This window comes from Eubalaena glacialis, chromosome 2, assembly GCF_028564815.1.
Source record: "Eubalaena glacialis isolate mEubGla1 chromosome 2, mEubGla1.1.hap2.+ XY, whole genome shotgun sequence".
Taxonomy (NCBI): Eukaryota; Metazoa; Chordata; class Mammalia; order Artiodactyla; family Balaenidae; genus Eubalaena; species Eubalaena glacialis.
In genome coordinates this window covers 5,412,649-5,433,491 of record NC_083717.1, presented here as the reverse complement: position 1 = coordinate 5,433,491, position 20,843 = coordinate 5,412,649, and positions in this window count along the sequence as shown.

The following is a 20,843-nucleotide window of genomic DNA, read 5'->3' as shown; positions in this document are numbered from 1 at the left end:
AGCAAAGGGTTGAGAAGAAATAAGATATTCTTTTAGATAAAATAAACACCACATTAGAAAGACATGTCTTACCAGATAGGGCTATAGTAAAATATAATAGTGTAGTATTGGTGTAGAGATAGACATCAAGAGAATACACAGTAAGTCCCCTACATACAAACGAGTTCTGTTCCAAGAATGCGTTCTTAAGTCCAATTTGTTCGTAAGTCCAACAAAGTTAGCCTAGGTACCCAACTAACACAATCGGCTATACAGTACTGTACTGTAATAGGTTTATAATACTTTTCACACAAATAATACATAAAAAACAAACACAAAAAATAAAGAAAACATTTTTAATCTTACAGTACAGTACCTTGAAAAGTACAGTAGTACAGTACAAGAGCTGGCATCCAGGGGCTGGCATCGGGTGAACAGGCAGACACGTGAACTAACTTACGTGATTGGACATGTGAACACAGCACATTCGCAACTGAAAGTTCGCAACTTGAAGGTTCGTATGCAGGGGACTTACTGTTATATAGAGTACCCCCAAATAAACCCATGGATCTTAGTTTGGGCTGCTATAACAAAATATCATAGACTGAGTGTCTTAAACAACAAAGGTTTACGTCTCACAGTTCGGGAGGCTGAGAAGCCCAAGATCAAGGTGCTGGTAGATTTGGTGTCTAGTAAGAGCCCACTTCCTGGTTTGCAGATGGCTGTCTTCTTCCTTTGTCCTCATATGGCAGAGAGAGAGAGAGATTGAAAGCTAGCCAGCTCTCTGGTTGCTTCTTATAAGGTCACTAGTCCCACTGTGAGGACCCCATCCTTATCACCTCATCTAACCCTACTTACCTCCAAAGGCCCCTCCAAATACCTACACAATGGGGTTTAGGGCTTTCAACCTATGAATTTTGAGCGGACACAAACATTCAGTTCATAACACCAAGTATATGGAAATTTGCTTTATGATAGAGTGAGCACTGTTCTAACATCCATTAATTGGAAAATCATCTTGAGAAGTACCCTTGAAGGGGAGATGCACCATTGTATATCCAAAACTTTTTCTGAAGCCTTTCTGTAATAGAGACCCAATCTTCTCTTTCAGCCATTGCCTTCCTGAACTTGAAGCAATGAATATCTTCTTGAGGAAGAGATGATAACTGGATGGTTTTAATGTCCCTTTATGAGTTGTCAAAGATTTCTTTAACACTTCACAAATTCCATACCTAATAGTTCACTGTCTATGAACAAAATTAACTTTTTAAATTTAATTTTTATTTTATATTGGAGTATAGTTGATTTACAATGTTGTGTTAGTTTCAGGTATACAGCAAAGTGGTTCAGTTGTACATATACATATATCCATTCTTTTTCAGATTCTTTTCCCATTTAGATTATTACAGAATATTGAATAGAGTTCCCTGGGCTATACAGTAGGTCCTTGTTTTTAGATTTTTTTAGATTCCACATATAAGGGATATCATATGATATTTGTCTTTCTCTGTCTGACTTACTTCACTTAGCATGATAATCTCTAGGTCCATCCATGTTGCTGCAGAGGGCATTATTTCATTCTTTTTTTATGGCTGAGTAATATTCTATTGTATATATAGACCACATCTTCTTTCTCCATTCATCTGTCGATGGACACTTAGGTTGCTTCCATGTCTTGGCTGTCGTAAATAGTGCTGCTATGAACATAGGGGTGCATGTATCTTTTTGAATTATAGTTTTGTCTGGATATATGCCCAGGAGTGGGATTGCTTGATCATATGGAAACTCTATTTTTACTTTTTTAAGGCACCTCCATACTGTTCTCCATAGTAGCTGCACCGAGAAGCACGCATTTTAAGGGCAGAGGACCCGCAAAGCTGTAACATGGCCCGGATGTACTAACCAGAATCAGCAGTAGCTAGCTTACCTTTGGTAACTGGGTGTCCACACCGTTGGTCACATGTGTAGCCTCTGAGTCTGCCACTGTGGCCACTCCATTTATGTGACTATTGTTCCAGTTCTAAGACAGAGGATAATGATGGCTGGCTAATGTCAGTTGCAGAGTCATTCTGTCTACTTGGGTGTTCGGTGTCTCTTCTGTACTGGGATGTGTTCTGGTCGGCATTAATTGATACAAAAATCTTCACACCGTGCATCTCCCATGTTCCTGTCTGTATGCTTCTACCCCAGCCCTCCTTGTGTCTAACAGTCCAGTCCTTTTCTTTCCAGGAACTCGGCCAGCCTGCCGCGCTGTGGGTCTCAGCCCAGGAATCTCTACAGAGTCTCATCACGGGCTGCTTCACCTTCCATGCCAGGTGCATCACTTGCATCCCTGCTCGTTAGGAAGATTTTTGCCCTCCCCACTAGCTTTCAAGGCCACCCCTGAATGTGGCTGCAGTAGAGCACCAAGTAGTTCAGCCCCTACCCACAAATTGAGCCAACCCATCTGTACACCAAGTGCAAGTTTTTGCTGGTTGTACGGCACCTCGCCCCCAAATGGCCACAGGTGAGCAGGGGAAGGCCTACTAATACAACCACAGACGGTGACACGGGTGTGTGGGCTGCCAGCTCCTGCAGCGTGCCCGTGCTCTCCGCTCCTGCTCAGGCTCGACTCTGGATGCACCATTTCCATCTCTTCTAGGGTCCATAATGAGAAGACGTAATTCTCCATTGCAGACGCAATGGCCTTCCTTTAGAACACAGGGGTCTGTGTAGTAGTTCTCCCCCAGGGCTCTCCATAAACTACGGGCTCCTCCAACACGAGAGAGTCGGCTGGATTTTTATGGCCAAAGCATCAAGGCTCTTGTACCACAGTCTGGTGGTACCTGCTGCGGAGTCTCTTCCTACTGCGGGCTCCACAAAGCCGGCAGCCTTGTGTGTTACCTGGTGTTTAGACCACAGCAGCATTCCCATGTGGAATATGTCTCAGTGATCCAAGGAAATCTAACAGGTAACGTGCTCTCTTCTTCCGGAAAAAAGATGCAAGATGCAGTAACAGTTTTTCACTTTGGAGGGAATATCCAGGCTTGCCCCTGACCACTGGATCCCACTGCTTTACTGAAATGGCAGGCCCCTGACTCTGACAGGGTTTACCCCCCACCCTCTGGAGCACACATTTCTTACCAAGGTCTCCAGTGTACCAGCCACGTCTTCCTTTCCTGGCCCGATCGGCATGGCGGCACTGATGTAGTGGATCCATGTGATGGTCCTAGGATCTCCAGATCTCTTTGGATTACATCATGACTGAGGGTGGGGGACTGCATAGAAGCCTGGAGCAAAACTGTGAATGACTGCTCCTGTCCTTTCCATATGAATGCAAATTGTTTCTGGTAAGAATAGAAAATAGCCCCACCACGCTTGGGTCAAATCAACGGCTGCATGCCATTTCCCTGAGGCATTTATTAATCTGCTCTAGCAATAATGCAGCATCCAGTACAGTAGATGAAACTGGGGATGCTACTTAGCTGAGCAAGCTGTAGTCTTTAGTCATTCTCCTGGACCCAGCAAGTTTCTGCAAGGCGCATACTGGTAAATTAAATGGAGATATGATAGAAACCACCACCATTGTATTCTTCTGGTTTTAAATGGTGGCATTTATGTTTGCCAGCCCCCTGGGATATGAGATCGTTTGTGATTTAATATCTTGACTGGGAGGGTGGAGAGGGGTAGTTTCCATCTGGCCTTTCCTAACCATGACAGCTGTCACCTCGGAGACCACAGTCCCAATGTGACTGACTACTCTAACTGTTATGTATGTCCATTTCCATTACACACTCAGGGGCTGGGAAAATGACCAGTGGGTGATTCTTGTAGACACAGTGGACCCACTGTGAGCTGGACTTTATCCAGGACTTTATGCATCTCCTGGACCCCATAATCCTCCATTCCAGCAAGGAGGCCATGGAATTGTTAATGCATGCCCGGTGTCCAAAAGCCCTCAAAAAGTCTGGTTATTCCTCTTCCCCCGGAGTACAGTCACTCAAGTAAATGACTGCAGGTCCTTTTAGAGGAAGGACTTAGGGACAACTGCAGGAATTACTGCTGAAGCATCTCAGGGTTCTTTCTCTAGGGGCCTGGCCACCTCTAGAGTCAAAGTGTTCTAGATCTGAACATTGGCTCAAGTCAGAACTGAGCAAGAGATCAGAACATTTTATTAGATGATTGCCATCTGCCTTCTGCGCCTCAATTCTTGCCTTCTTTGGGTTAGAGAAATTAAGAAGCACCCTTGCTGGGTGATTGTCTACTTTGCCCATAAGGAAGCCAGGGTCTATTAACCATCTCCACCACTTCCTGTGGGTTGAGTCTCTTTAGCTGCCCTTCCAACCTTGCCAGCCATGATGGTAATTGCAGTTCCGTGGCTTCTGATGGTTAAGGGACCCTTCATGGCTCCATCCTTACATCTGTTAACAAACCCAGCTCTGTGTCTGTCTCACAGAGCCCTGGCCGGCAGATTCATCTTGCCACCTGTTTTCTCTGACCACTCCTGGTCCCAACTGTGTCTGTTCAGGTCTTCCAAGAAGTAGAAGCCAAAAAGGAACCACTATAGAAAAGCTTTGTTGGATGAGGGACTTCCTTGGTGTTCCAGTGGTTAAGACTCGGCACGTCCATCGCAGGGGGCGTGGGTTCAATCCCTGGTCGGGAAACTAAGATCCCACATGCCACATGGCGTGGAACACAACATTATTAAATAAATAAATAAATAAATAAAGACACTGTAAAAAAAAAAAAGATTTGTTGGATGAAATACCTATGAAGGACAAAGGGAGCTAGAGAAGTAGGGAGGGAGAAGCTTCAGACCACAGGGCAGGTCTGACGTCTGTGAAAGGAGGGAGGGAAGGAAGAATTGGATAGGAAGAGGCTCCGATTACCGTGCTGCTCTAAGAAAAGTCTTGGCCAGACCAATGGGGAGTCTTGAGCAAAAGGCATGCTTTCGAGAAATCTTGCATCCAACAAATGGTCCTATTCTAGCACACATGCTATGCTCAGTCGTTGGCTGGGAATGGTCTAATGGTAGCATTGATTGAGAATGAATGGAGAGGTAGACCCCAAAAAGTGCCAGTTGGAGACAGTCAATGAGCTACATGCCACAGTGGGTTCTCTCGAAGGGAGTTTTGAACCATTGCGGTCACCCCACCCAGGACCACACAGTAATTCTTGTTAAAGAAGAATATTTCCTTAGATGCAACATAACCTGCAAAGATTCCTCTCACCCTCCAATGAGGAGAAACGATTACATTATTAGACAGAGCAGTGTCTGCCCCTCTTTCACTCTCTTGTTTTTCAGACGGTGTCCTGGCTCTGTGTGCATTTGAGAAAAGAAACCCATTACTTACTCATCCATCTCCTGATGGCCTCTCTTTAGCTACATGAAGGCCCTGCTCAAGTTTTTAAATGATCATTTTCCTTTAAGATCACCTCCTCAAAGAGACTTAACTTTCTTCTTCACTTTCCGTTCCTTTACCTTATTTTTCTCCACAACACTTATTATTGTCTATAACGTTATTCTGTATTTGTGTGTTTGTTGTTCAGTTTTCTGTGTCCCCGTTTGAATGTAAACTCCATGACAGATGGGACCCCCTTTGTCTTGTTCACTGTCATATCTTTAGTACTCAGCACACACATGCCTGACCCACAGTACATGCTTAATATATGATGATTAAATGAGTACGTCAAATCTTAGGCAGACCAACCTCCCCAGACACATCTAAAACTAGTCCCTGGAGTAGGGGATGCGGACAGAGAAAAGATGTTTTTCTAGTTGTATTATGGAGATCTCACAATAATCTCACAATAAATCAAGGATTATCATACCCATTTTGCAGATGAGTAAACTGAGGTTATACAGAAGTTAAGTAATACAAAGTCATCCAGCCAGTAAATTATGAAGATGGGATTTGAATCCAAATCCAAAGTGTGTGCTCTCAACCGCTATAGAATACTGAGAACAACAACAAAAGCCCAAAACCTAGCTTGTAAATAGATGAGTTCTGAGAAACACGAGACTAGCTCCACTTCCAAACTTCTTGAACAGAATGACTCTCACCATCAATTTGATACATAATAGCTAAATCACAAAAGAGGAGTCATGAAATAACCCTAAAGCACTTCAAAATTTGCCAATGAACAGCTGATTACATCCTCTTTTGCAAAGTGAACTAAAACTGTTTACTTATCAGGCCTCAGAAGGGCTTAAATGTTCCACACAGAATATCGAAAATCCAGAGAATCACTGAGTCATTACCTGGTGCCAGAGTGAATGCTACAGTGTATTTTCCTGGTATTTTAACCTGTCTAGCACCTAATGACTCAGAAAGCATTACTCTTATTTAATCTCTCTCAGGATTTTTTCCTTACCAAGAAGCTACAAATAACCTCCATTGTCAGTGAAGTTAGTCTCTTCAGATACCTGTCAAATGATTTTTTTGTGGTTAATCTAAAGCAAAGGTTAAAAAAAAGGATCCATATCATTCTGGAAAGCAAACAAGAAAAAGCACTCCGCTGGGAAGAGTCTAATTGTTATTAGCACACCCGCTGCTGGCAGGAGCATGAAAAAGCCACACAAATTAAACACCAGCTTCTAAAATCAAATGCGCGTCAACTTAAATTTTCAGCCTTCTGTTAACCTGATAAATTATTCAGCCTTCTTACACATTTAATAAAGCTCTGAAAGCAGGTCCCAGAAAACATTTGCAAATAAAATATAATTTGAGAAATAAATAAAGCCTTGGTAGGAGGCTATGCTCTTACCCGAGGTAATTCTGATGGAAGTACACAAAGTGAGCCATCTGTCCTGCTGATTTCTGAGTTGTTTTCTTAAAAGGGCAGTTCTTTTTGGCTTGGCAGTGAACATGGCGGTAGTTGCTTAATTCCTGGAGAGTGGGGTGTGTTTGATTTACAAGCCAGAGGCTTGATGAAATCTGGCTTTGGTATCCTCAAACGTCTTTTCCCAACTTCTTCACAGAAAGATCTCCTTGGGAGAAAATCCTTTATTTGAATCTTTTTCCATAAAAAAGGTGTGTGTGTGAGAGAGAGAGAGAGAGGAATAGAGAAAATTCCTTCTGGGTCATTAACGCCTTTGAAGACACTAGGCTAAGAAGACTGCTCCAACTACGTGAAAATGTAAAACCAAGCAAGCAAACAAGCAACAACAGCAACAAAACCCATCTATTCTTCAAGGCAATTGATTGCTGACAGAGAACAGCAGGGCAAATACCTAAATGGCCATCGTGGTGCCCAAAGACATACTGACATCTACTGGTAGGTCTAGAAATCACAGGGCTTTTCCAAGGGCCACACTGAGCTGTATGGAATTGGACGGATTAGTATCCATTGGACACAACTCAGAACTATTCTAAGTAAAAGATGAATTTATTATGACCATCAAGACTATTTCTGAGTTTTTCTATTATTTATTACAGTCCTTTTATCTACCAGATAGATAGAAACCCCTATACTTGAAACATTAAGCTAAAAAGAAGCACAGTCAAGGCAAGAGTCAAATGAACCAAACCCCTTTCTATCTTTTTATGATCCCAAAACATACCTCGTCAAAAACAGTGCTTCAAAAAGCAGCAAGAACAGTGGGAATATTGCTCAGTTGGAAGATCCACCTGCGTTCAAATCCAGGCACCTCCATTTGGCTTTGTAATTTCTACCAGTTTACTTAATCTCTCTGAATCTCAATCTTCCCAGCTGAAAAAGAGGATTAAGAACACCTACCTGGAATGACAACTAGAGGCAATTAACACAAAGTGCCTTGCTCGCATTAAATACTCAATAATGGAGTCGTTATCATATTTTAAGAACAGGAAACTTTCTGGGGCCATTTGGTTCCTGACTGACCAAGCTGCAATTTGGGAGAACGCTTCTCATACTTTAACTTGCACACGAATCATCAGGAAATCTTGTTGAAATGAAGGTTCTGATTCAATCCGTCAGGAGCAGGGCCTGAGATACCCGCTCCCAGGTGATGCTGCAGCGGGTCCAGGACTCTACGGAGTAGCAAAGATCTATGGGGTCCACCGCCCTCTAGTGGTCAGGAGTTTTGAGACCGCCTCTGTTGATTGTCTTCTCTGAGGGAATTTCTTTTTTTTATTGAAGCATCGTTGATTTACAATATTGTGTTAGTTTTAGGTGTACAGCAAAGTGATTCAGTATTTTTGCAGGTTATATCCTATTACATGTAATTACAAAATAATGGGTATAATTCTCTGTGCTATACATTATATGCTTGTTGCTTATCTATTTTATCTGTCTTAGTAGTTCATACCTGTTAATCCCATACCCCTAATTTGTCCCTCCACCGTTCCCTCTTCCCTTTGGTAAACCTAGGTTTGTCTTCTATGTCTGTGAGCCTGTCTGTTTTGCATATACATTCAGTTGTATTATTTTTAGATTCCACATATAAGTGATATCATATATTTGTCTATCTCTGACTTATTACACTAAGCATAATGTTCTCTAAGTCCATCCACACTGCTGCAAATGGCATTATTTCATTTTTTTTATGGCAGAGTAATATTGCATTGTGTAACTATACCACATCTTCTTAATCCAATCGTCTGTTGATGGGCACTTGCATTGCTTCCATGTCTTGGCTATTGTAAATAATGCTGCTCTGAACACTGGGGTGCATGTATCTTTTTGAACTAGTGTTTTCATTTATTCCAGATGTATACTCAGGAGTGAAATTGCTGGGTCTTATGGTAGCTCTGTTTTCAGTTTTTTGAGGCACCTCCATACTGTTCTCCATAGTGGCTGCAGCAACTTACATTCCCACCAACAGTATATGAGGGTTCCCTTTCTCCACACGCTCTCCAGCACTTATCTGTGTTCTTCTTGATGATGGCCATTCTGACCAGTGTGAGGTGATACCTCATTGTAGTTTTGATTTGCATTTCCCTAACAGTTAGCAATGTTGAGCATCTTTTCATGTGCCTGTGTCTGTATGTCTTCTTTGGAGAAATGTCTATTTAGGTCTTCTGCCCATTTTTTTGATTGGGTTGTTTGTTTTTTTTGATACTGAGTTGTATGAGCTGTTTGTATATTTTGAACATTATCCCCTTGTCAATTGCATCATTTGCAAATATTTTCTCCCATTTTGTAGGTTGTCTTTTTGTTTTGTTGATGGTTTCCTTTGCTGTGCAAAAGCTCTTTAGTTTAATTAGGTCCCATTTGTTTATTTTTGCTTTTCTTTTGCCTTAGGAGACTGATCCAAGAAAATATTACTATGATTTATGTCAAAGAGTGTTCTGCCTATGTTCTCTTCTAGGAGTTTTATGGTTTCAGGTCTTACATTTAGGTCTTTAAACCATTTTGAGTTTATTTTCGTATATGGTGTGAGGGAATTTTTTAGATGGGGTAAGTACCTCTGAAAACTTCAGTCATTCCAATACATGGACAAAGAGTGCATTAAAATGCTCTGGATGAAGATGAATTTGGCTGATGTAGAAAAACTGAAAACTTCATTCTCACGCCTTTCCAGTTTATGGATTTCACTTCTCGTAAGAGAGACAAGGCATTTGCTTCTGATCAAATTACCCCCATAAGAGGGGTTTGGCAAATTAAAGCCCAGCAGTTAATTTGTTCTGTTGCAATTCTGGGCTTTCTGCAGAATCTGGCCTCAGTGAGTGATTCAGATCATGGGCCTTGGAGTCACAAAGGAGCTTGCATCCTGGCTTTGCCATCTGCAAGGTCTCGGTCAAGTTCCTAAACTTGTTTAAGCTGTAGTTTTCTCAGAGTATACTGTGAAAGTTAAACGAGATAATACGGATATGACTTTAGCACATACACCGCTCAATAAATGATAGTGTTATTATTGTTTTCATGACAAAATCGCACAGCTGACATTTCCTCTTGTTTTTTAAATATAGTGCTGCCACTGTGGGAAAGTGGATGTTAGAAAAGGCAGTGGGACATCACAGAATGAGGTTTTGGAGAAAGCAAGACGCTGGTTTAAATCCCAGTTCCACCACCAGCTGGGATAACTTCCAGCAACGTAATATAACACCTCTGGGCCTCAGGGTCCAACTGCACAATAGGCAATTATAGTTTACTTGGGTGGTCTGAGAATTCGAGATGTTAGTTGAGTTTATTATACATAATAAAAAGCCCTTAAAACCAACTGTTACTAATATCAACGAGAAAAACATTGTATTCTGAATCAGAAGACTTGGGCTCTAGAATTCCTCATTTTTCTGACTTTCCTACCTCAATACACAGCATTTTAGTCAAAGCAATGAATATCCCTGGGCTAGTAAACTACAGACGGAGACAGGAATTGTGGCCCTACCTGTTGGTTACAGGGTAACTGTGTGAGTCAGGTTTTTTTAACTTATTTTTATTTTAACCAGTTAATTAATGTAACCCATTAAATTGTATTTTAAAATATTTTTAGTCCCGTGCCGTTTTTTAAAGTACACAGAATGCCTTCCTTATGTATTATCACAATTATTTTGTACAATAATGTCATAAGGATGGGTATATTTGCATTTTCTACAGATAGAAGAACAGTGGTTCAGAAAGATAAAGTAGCTTGTTTGAGACCGTGGAGTTGGCAAATAAACAAATAAATAAATAAACTCAGGTGTCCTTACTCTCTCCGAAATGATACTAGAGATTTTGGGAAGCAAAAAGTACTATTTAAGTGAGCTCATGAAAATGTTTCATGTTTTCGCCACTAAAATTGCAACCTAACATGGGATGGTTGTGATTTTGATCGCCATGACCGACTGATGAAGGCACTGTTGGTGGCCTCGAAGGACATGGGTTTAAATCCCGGCACTGCTACTTTCTGCGGGTGACGCTGGGCAAGTCACCCTCTCTCAGAACCTCACGTGAGCTGTAAAAGGGAGACTTTGAGCTGGATAATAGCTAAGATTCTTTTTTTTTTTTTTTTTTTTTCCTAATTGGTCATAAGGGTGGTAGCCATTGGCAGAGGAAAAGAGATAAGATGCAATATAAGCATACATTATAGTCTCCATTTTATTTTATTTTTAAAATATATACATATTTATTTATTTTTGGCTGCTTTGGGTCTTCGTTGCTGCACGCGGGCTTTCTCTAGTTGTGGCGAGCGGGGGCTACTCTTTGTTGCGGTGCACGGGCTTCTCATTGCGGTGGCTTCTCTTGTTGTGGAGCACAGGCTCTAGGCACGCGGGTTTCAGTGGTTGTGGCACGTGGGCTCAGTAGTTATGGCCCGTGGGCTCTAGAGTGCAGGCTCAATAGTTGTGGCGCACGGGCTTAGTTGCTCTGCGGCATGTGGGATCTTCCCGGACCAGGGCTTGAACCCGTGTCCCCTGCATTGGCAGGCGGATTCTTAACCACTGCACCACCAGGGACGCCCTATAGTCTCCATTTTAGATCAGCTTGTCCTTGAATGTTGGGGACTCACGCCATCCAAACGGCTGTCCAACATTCACATGACCCTTCTTCTACCACCCAATCCTCCCTTTTTTCAAAATTTTTCATTTTATTTTTTGGCCGTGCCACTTGGCATGCGGGATCTTAGTTCCCCGACAAGGGATTGAACCCTCGCCCCCAGCAGGGGAAGCGTGGAGTCTTAACCACTGGACCGCCAGGGAAGTCCCTATCCTCCCTTTGAGGAAATCTCCCATAGTATGGAAATCTTTCTCCTGAAGTCTACATGAGCAGGTTTTTCCTCTTTCTACCGCAAAGCAGTCAGGGAACCAAGACTCTCCTTGGCCTTCAGGGTCTCGTTGAGGGTTAGGAAAGCAGGGGGATGGCTGGAGTTCATAGGCACAGCCTCATTACTGATGATGGTGGATGAGACTCCAGTGTGACCTCTTGTATGGTTCCTGCTGTCTAGTTTTCTCACGCTTCTGTGCTTCTTGGCTTTTTTTCCAAGCTTGGTCCTCCAGCTCCACTGTCATCCCAATAAGTTCCCTTTATGTCGAAGAAAGCCAGAATTAAATTCTGCTGCTTGCCACTAAGACCCAAACTAACTACAGGAGAAATTAACATCCATTTTACATTTTCTTCTTTGCTAAAGCTACTGCCAAGATTCTTGTGATGAGCTGAGCAAACACAATTCACACCATCGTTCACAATTGTGCAAAATACAAGAGGCACTAAGAAGGGCAGGCTAAAGAATTAAAAAGTAGTTCCCCTTCCTATAAACATTTTAATGTGAATGCTACGTCACCCTCTGTGAGTCAGGCATTCATGTCCCTCTCTAAAAATGTACCACCACGCTAATAAATGAAAATCTGTTCGATGAGGCATATTTATGGACGTGACTGGCACCTTACAATACAGTGAGTGTAGTTGAGAACTGCTATGTGCTTCGTAAATTTAGAACGGCATTTCTTAAATGTCAAGTGTTTATTACCTGGAAAAAAGAAAGGGAAAACAACTCTACGTTTGAAACGTGTTGTGCAGCTTCCTTGATGAGACATTTTAAGGACCATTAGTTGTCTAAATAGAAATTGTATTTTAGAGAGGGGGAGAAGATGAAAGACTGTTCTCTAGTTTAAGATTATACCCTGTACCTTGCAATAAAGCTGTAAACTCAAGCAGGCATGTTGCACTCTGGTTATTTTTCCTTATTCTGCCCCTTCAAGCCTCGTTCTTCACCTTAAAAACAAAGGCGTATGAAAGCATTGAGCACACGGCCAGCCTCACTGAGGACTTACTTAATAGATGTGATTCCTTACTGTTCTTTTTTCCCTTAAAGGGCAGCGTAAATTCTGTGACTGTCATCTGAGGGTTAAAAAAAAAAAAGTTCATCTCTGAATTTCATGGAAATTTTAGGGACTCTGAATTTCATGAACTTGATGTATCATACACTGTGGTTCCTGGAAATGGATTTTGTCAGAAGGGAATGATCATTTTGAAAAGAAATTCTGCTCAAGATTTTCAAAAAGGATAATCAGATAAAAAATGTTGGTTTTCTATCTCTGGTGAACTAGCCAGATTTTCATCTTCATCTGGTTTCTTTTCCATTCTTTCTGCTTTAATAGAGGACTCTAGGGGGTAGAAATATCTAATTGTGTAGAGGTCAGCTTCAGAGCTTTCAGGTCTCAAAGAAGTTCAGCTGGTGTTTCGCAGGATGGTTTATGACATGGATTATTCAAGGAACCCTCTCCTCAATTGCTTCTTTCATTTTTACTCATCTTTTGTTGTGCAGAGTCTGGGGTGTACCCAGGCTCAGAGCTGATATTTCCTAGAAATTAATGTCAAGACATTAATTCTGCAAGATGTGCTCCCCCAAGTTAAAAATATCAAGGACAGTCATCTCTGATGGATGGATCCTTTGTGATAAGAACACTCATGGATAAGTCAACAAATGATTCTTGTAGAAGAAAGCTGTTTGAACTGGATTCTCTTGACCTCAATTTCGTTGACTGCAGAGTTGATGTCAGAATGATTATCTCCCTCTCAATCTCTAAAACTTTTCTTATGTCTGTGCCTGACACTAGGAGCTAGAAAATCTTAGATGAATCACCAATAAGCTGACAATTATTACCCATACTACATGTGAGAAACAACAGAGCAGGGCAGGGAATTTACAATGGTGACACATCTTTTTTTGAAAAATGCAGAGTTCATCATTGGCAAAGTGTGCATGTATCACAACAATTAAGGTATTAGATACCTCTAAAGAAAAGAGACAATCTTGTCGTAGGAAACAGGGAGTCCCTTTAATGGGAATATATAGCACAAAAGGGCACGGCATGATGGCAGACGCTGGCTGGCTTCCCAAAGAGGAAACAGTCCACCCCTGCATTGGGAGAAATGCAGACTCTTGAAGCAGGAGAATGGAAATCAGACAACTGGTCAAGAGGCTCAATCTCCAATGGTAAACCATGGTGCTAGTGGCTTTATTAGCTTTGCACCTGGTTTGCTAATGTGGTCGTTTCAATACAGCAAATCATGCTGTTATTTTTCGACATCAAACTCATCTCTCAGGTGGCTTGTTGGCTCTCTCCAGACAGCTTTCCTGTGATTTAAAGAATTTAGGATCTTCTGGAGGATCTCTAGGATGAAGACCTCTGGTTCTTGGATTACAACTGAGAGATGAAATAGAACCCTCTTGTACGAGACAGCAGTGCTCCTTTGGAGGCAAGGCTACTAGAAAGTTAAAGATTCAGACCAGCGTCTATAGTGATTAACATCAATGATCGTTGCAGGCAGTTTTTAGTGGACATCTTAAAAACTCAACACCGGTCCTGGCTCTGCCATCTATCACCTTTGACATTGACATGGAGGTCACTGAACCTCACCAAGCGGCAGCTTCCCCTTCTGCAAAATGGAGAAGAGCACCCCAGCGGGCTCACTGAGGTGATGATATACAGAAAATCACCAAATGACAATGTTCCACACCCCATAATACCTTATTATTATTGATGATTAGTAAATCAGAAAGAAAAGACTCTGATTTATGATCCCCTGAAGAGTGAAAACTCACAGAAGGAAATTAATGAGGAAGAGAGACTTAAATAACCAAGGACAGAGAGATTTGCCAGTGCAAGCAAACTTTTATGTCCCTTTCAAGTTCCATGTGATTGTGGTATATAACGCATCCCAGAAATGAGATAAAATCCATTTAGCTGAGGTGATGGGGAGGGTGGGCAATTCTTTCCCATCAAACGCACGTGAGAAAGCTGGGCAGCCTCATTGCCAGTCAGAACCCACTGCTGCTCTATTACCTGGATAATTAAAGGCATTTTACAGCAAAACACTCCTGATATTAAAAAATGAAGCAGGCATGTTTTACTATGATGGTGCAGGGCTTAAGGCAGGAGTAAAAAAGAATCAATAGGATGAATTTGTCTTTCTTCAAGAAGAGTTTCATTTTAACCTAAGAAATAAAAACCATGTTACCATGATATACAATCTATAGTTAGCATATGAAGAACTCCATAAAAATATTCAATATTTTGAGAAAGCCTTAAAGCCTACTGCATAATAAACCACATTGCCAGAAGATTAAATCCAGATGATAGCATTATTCAGAAAGAAACTGGCTCAGTCAAAACAGCTATTTCCTGCCTCTCCTCCAGACCCTCTAATTGCTCCCTTAAACTTGAGCTCCATTTGATTTACAAATGAAATGAATTTCAAAGGTTGAATGAGATGATCTTTACAATTCTTTTGAACTCTTTATTTTGCAAATGGAGAAAGCCCAGTATCTTGCTAGGACTCAAATTCCCACTTTATTTTGATACCCCAAAAAGAGTTCAGTTGGGGGATGATCAATCAGAAAAACGCCAAGTAAAATAAAAATGTAAACTTTTATTTAGAAAGGTAAGCATTTTACAACTTATTAAAGGAAATGAGAATTTTTATTCTGTTCTTTAAAATTCATCCTATGTTCTCCAATTTAGCGTTTAAATCTTACTAGTCTTAGAAGATGCAAACTATTATACATAGAATGGCTAAACAACAAAGTCCTATTGTAGAGCACAGGGAACTATATTCAATATCCTGTGATAAACCATCATGGAAAAGAAGAAATAAATCAATCCTATTAGTCTTAGTGAAACGGAGCAGGACCCTGTGTTCCCTGCCCCCCATGTCCTCAGCCTGCCTTCTGTCTGTGGAAAAACTTTAGCCCAAGAATAAGTTTAATCAGAGAGTGAGAAAATGCAGAAACAAAGGAAAACAGTCAAAGGAGACCAAATAATAATAGTTTGGTCATTAAGCATAGTCAAGGACTTTCAGTTCCTTCTCAAGGGCTATAGATACTAATCTGAGCCATATCCTGTGAGCTGTCTTACAGATACTGAAACCTCACCAGGTGGAAGAAGTGAACTCCATGATGACCAGACTGTAGCCATGACAGAAGCTGCCACAATTCCGAAAAGTGGCCTCAAAGAAATGGAAACAAACCGACCCTGGAACTGAAGATTAACTGTACCTAAAATGATCAAGATGACGCTGGTCAGACCACCGATGACCAATGTCAAGATGACTGGCAGAGCTGACTGCACTGTTTCTGCACGTAGCCCCCTCCCTCCGCCTATAGAAGCTCTTGCCCCCTAATTGTCGGGGTGGGGGGGATCAGGGTGGGGAGTCGGCCTTGGACAGGGGTGGCCGGCATCCAAAATAAAGCAACCTTTCCTCTCCACCAACCTGGCCTCTTTATTGGCTTTTGAGCGGGAGCAGCCTGACCCCACTTTCGGTTACATTAGGTTTGGTTACTTTCAGATCTGAGGTCTTAACCATTCATTGGTCTAAACATGAGACAGTCATTCCATATTTATCTCCATCTTTTTGTTGATTCTTGTTCCTTCCAGCTATCTTGAACGGTAAATATGAAAATCTCAGGTTGATGGGTATCTCAGATTTGGAGGTAAAGTAGCACTATATATGACTGTGAAAGAATTTTTTTGCTTCCGCATGCTTGGCCCTGGAACACGTCATTCCTCTTACAGAACCCTAAAATGTCTGTTACTTGTAGTAGGTCAAAGTTAGGAAGTCCATTAACGTTCTTGCACTTACTTCAAGTCCTTTCAAAAGAACTTTTAAAATGTGAAAGGTGGTCCTATTTCTAACCAAACAGATGGGATCACAATACTTCTAAAATACTAACCTGGTGATAGATTCCACTTTTATATACTTTTTCCTGTTAAAGAGAAAAAAATGAGGCATAGTGATGATTCCTTGGAAGCCTGAGAAAATTATTTTTTAGGACCTCATCCCCAAGAGTTATATAAACGCCCTCAGATATGTTACTTACTTTCTCTTTACACGAGATTTTTGTGTAAATTAAGGAATATGTTGTATGTTGTAGTTGTTGTTGATTGTTGTTCCCTAAATAAGCAATAACTACCCAAACCCCATGGGCTCTCCTATGAAAATAAACACTAGAAAAGATATATTTGAATTGATACAAGACAACGAATAAAAATAAGATGAAACATAAAGCGAGCAAATGAAAGCTTCATTGAGACATCAAATATATAGTCCCTTTTGACCCACCTCCTAGAGTAATGGAAATAAAAACAAAACTAAACAAATGGGACCTAATGAAACTTAAAAGCTTTTGCACAGCAAAGGAAACCATAAACAAGAAGAAAAGACAACCCCAATTTACATTCCCACCAACAGTGCAAGAGGGTTCCCTTTTCTCCACACCCTCTCCAGCATTTATTGTTTGTGGATTTTTTGATGATGGCCATTCTGACCAGTGTGAGGTGATACCTCATGGTGGTTTTGATTTGCATTTCTCTAATGATTAGTGATGCTGAGCATCCTTTCATGTGTTTGTTGGCAATCTGTATATCTTCTTTGGAGAAATGTCTATTTAGGTCCTCCACCCATTTTTGGATTGGGTTGTTTGTGTTTTTGATATTGAGCTGCATGAACTACTTGTATATTTTGGAGATTAATCCTTTGTCAGTTGCTTCAGTTGTCTTTTCTAACACAACATTGTGAAGCAATTATATTCCAATAAAGATGTAAAAAAAGAAAAAAAAAAGAATAAATGCTCTATTTAGTAAACCCCCCCAAAATATATAAAGTCTACTCCAATCTTGTTTTATTAGTATCTGAAACTTGATATGCATTTAATATCCAGTAAACAGTTCTCTGTGGTTGTAGGAAGATGTTCGAAAATCAAAATATTTGACTCAAAAATTTAAAGCTATAGAAAGATGATCACAAGAAAAAAATCCATGAGTAAAATTCAAAAAAATACTTAGTCCCTACTGTGTGCTAGGCAATATTTTAAGTGCAGGGGGGATACCCAGTGAACAAGACAAAGACCCTGCCCTCCAAGGTCACTTAAAATACTGTTAACATGAACTCAAAATATATATATACTGAATTCTTACTTTTTGCTTTCTTAGGCTATAAATTTAAGGGAAAATTTGGAACAATACCTTTACGGAGGCAGACACCAAAAAATATTCCAGTTCTTACAAATGAAATACTAATCTCCCCCTCACTCAAGGAATAAAAAATTTTCTCTATATTAACCACCTGGACAAGCATTACTCGCTCTGGTTAAATGATCATTTGTGAGGCTCCTGTGATTAACGGCAATTAACTAATTCATTGAGTGCCATACAAACACCAGAACAGATGCACTTAATGTGAGAAAAGGTGGCATCCCTAGCCTTCAAGGCACTTAGAATATACTTTCGTGAAAAACAAACAGTGCTGAAGTAGATGAAGATACTACCCAAGTATCTTTCTAAGTCATGTAAAGCAGAGGGTCTGCTTTGTAGATAAATGACATATTTCAACATAAAGTTTCTCTTTGCCCTGGGCCAATAAATAGGCCAGCACTTTATACAATTATTATGTCTCCAAATCTCTCTCCCTGGTCTCTGCCTTCAGCACCTACCCACTGTGCCTTGGGAAACGTCGTGATATTCTACTTTTCAGGCATCTCATGTACTGTTTTTCTTATCTTTTTCTCCATACTACCCAAACTGGGAAGGTTCCACCATGAAGTCACACAGAGACTCTGGCTGAAAGCAATCCACTCTAAAATGTTTGCTCCACTCAACACTACATTTTCTTTAAATCTCTTATCCTATGCTTCCCCCCACCCCTAACCTCCCTACCATCCTCCCCACCCTAAACTTCCAACAAAAAGGGTAGAACATTTTCAGGATCCAAGGGACTCCTGAAATCACATGAGGCATTTTCTAGTGGCTTAAAGGAAAAGCTGATGCTGAACTTTGGATGGACTACTGGGGAAGGAGACCGTCAAAAAGGCAATTTCAGGACGTACTCCCCCTCATCCCCCCGCCGTAAGAGCTCAAGGAGGCTGGATGGGGATGGGGCTGGGCGCTGGTAGAGTCTTATTCCAGGCTGCGTTGCTGAAGGAGAAAGATGCAGGGTCTCTTCATCACTGACATCTTTAACACATTTTTTAAAATCCCTAATCTCTTAACACAGGCTTCTGTAGGCCAGCTGTTTTCAATTTCATCTTTGCAACTGATGTTCGGGATAGATGTGAGTCTTGTCTCTCATGCCACTCACTCTCAGGGTTACCCGGGAAACATGAAATCTGCTTGGTGACCATAACTATCTCTTTCTTTCTCACAGATAGCACGCCAGAGCTGTTCATGGGATAACGTTGAATACACTCCATTTTATTTTTTAAAAAGTAAATCCTTTGTCAAGTTGGGCAATTTAACTGTTACAAGTTACAACTCAGAATGGACCTCACGGCCATTTCCATTATTTCCATTGAGAGCTTCCTCTAACCAAGGGATCAGCAAACTTCTTCTGTAAAGGGCCAAATTATATTTTCACCTTTCTGGACCGTACAGTCTTTGTGGTAACTATTCAACTGTCACTGTAGTACAAAAGCACCCATAGACGATACCTAAATGGATGAACGTGCTGTGTTCCAATAAAACTTTACTTATAACCACAAGCAGGCTGGATCAGGCCCACAGGCTCTAACTAGCCCTTAACCCTTTCTCAGACTCAGACAGGACCCCTCCCCAGCGCAGCCAGTCTTGGCCCATCTCTGGTGGCCTTCTCTCCTTTTATGCAATACACCATCCTCTCTCCTCCAAACAAAACTTCCCCAATACATCTTTCATTCTTTCCTGAACATCTGATGTTACATTACTTACATGTCTTAAATGGCTGTTTTCCTTCAGTCTGATATCATGGAACATATTCCTGTCTTCTATCTTATTTCTCCCCGTGGTGATACACACTTTTGCTAGAGAAGTGCATTTCCTAAGTGAGAGCCCATTTCCTCCATTAAATGAGTACTACTGCACCTGTAAATTTTCCAGTCATGAGTAATTATTGCCAAATAGAGCAAGGCTTCTAATTAGCAAGCAAAGTCTAAATTCTAAATGGTGGGACGGATTACTTAATTTGATCTGTTGCCTTTTAATTCCCCGATTGGAAGTCTCAGGCTTGGCTTTACCCCTATCCAGTCAGTTCTTTTCTTGAGCCTCATCTCAGTTGTACTATAGGTCATGTTAATTATTCTCACTAACTTATTCATTTATTGCAGGTAGAGGACCTCTTAGTCTGTAGAGTTCAGGGAACGTCACACTCTCTGACCCACAGTTCTACTAGTGTTACCTCCCAGACAACGAAAGCTATACCTGACCATGGCTTTGTTTCTCAGATCTCGTTCTTTTCTCTCTCTCTCTTTCTCTTTTGTCTGCAACCTCTACATTTATAACCTAATAGAACATTCAAATTCAAACAAGGGGCACGAAAGAACAGTAAGTAGCCCAGCTTTACTAGAGAAATGAAGCCTAAGGCGAAGGTATCGTGCTTGAGATGGCAGGACACAAGGTTGAAAAGGTAAATGATGAGAAGTTTAGCAAGCTGGCACTTGAGTGCTTTCCTGGTGTCCTCCCCTCCTAATTGCAGTTTCCAGCTGTTTCTCCAGAGCCTGTTAGCCATGAGGAGACCTGGAGGATATAAATAAAACCTCTGACCAGCCCAACAGGAAAAAGCTTAGGCAGGATTTTTTTCCTCTTGATGAGAGAGCAACTGTATTAGTTTCCTGTTGCTGCTGAAACAAATGATCACAAGTTTAGTGGCTAAATGCAACATGAATATGTTATAGTTCTGGAAATCAGAAGTCCAAAATGTGTCACACTGGGCTAAAATCAAAGAGTCGCAGGGCAGAATACCTTTGGGGGGCATTTGGGGAAAATCCGCCACGCCCTTGCCCTTTCCAGTATCTAGGGGCTGCCTACATTCCTTGGCTCACAGCCCCCTTCCTCCATCTTCAAAGCAGTGTACTAATGTCTTCAGTCTTTGTCTGACTCTGACCCTCTTGCCACCCTCATTCACTTAGGAGAGCTGCTGCAGTTACACTGGGACTGCCCAGACAATCCAGGATAATCTACCCAACTCAAGGTCAACTGATTAGCAACCTTAATTCCATCTACCACTTTAATTCT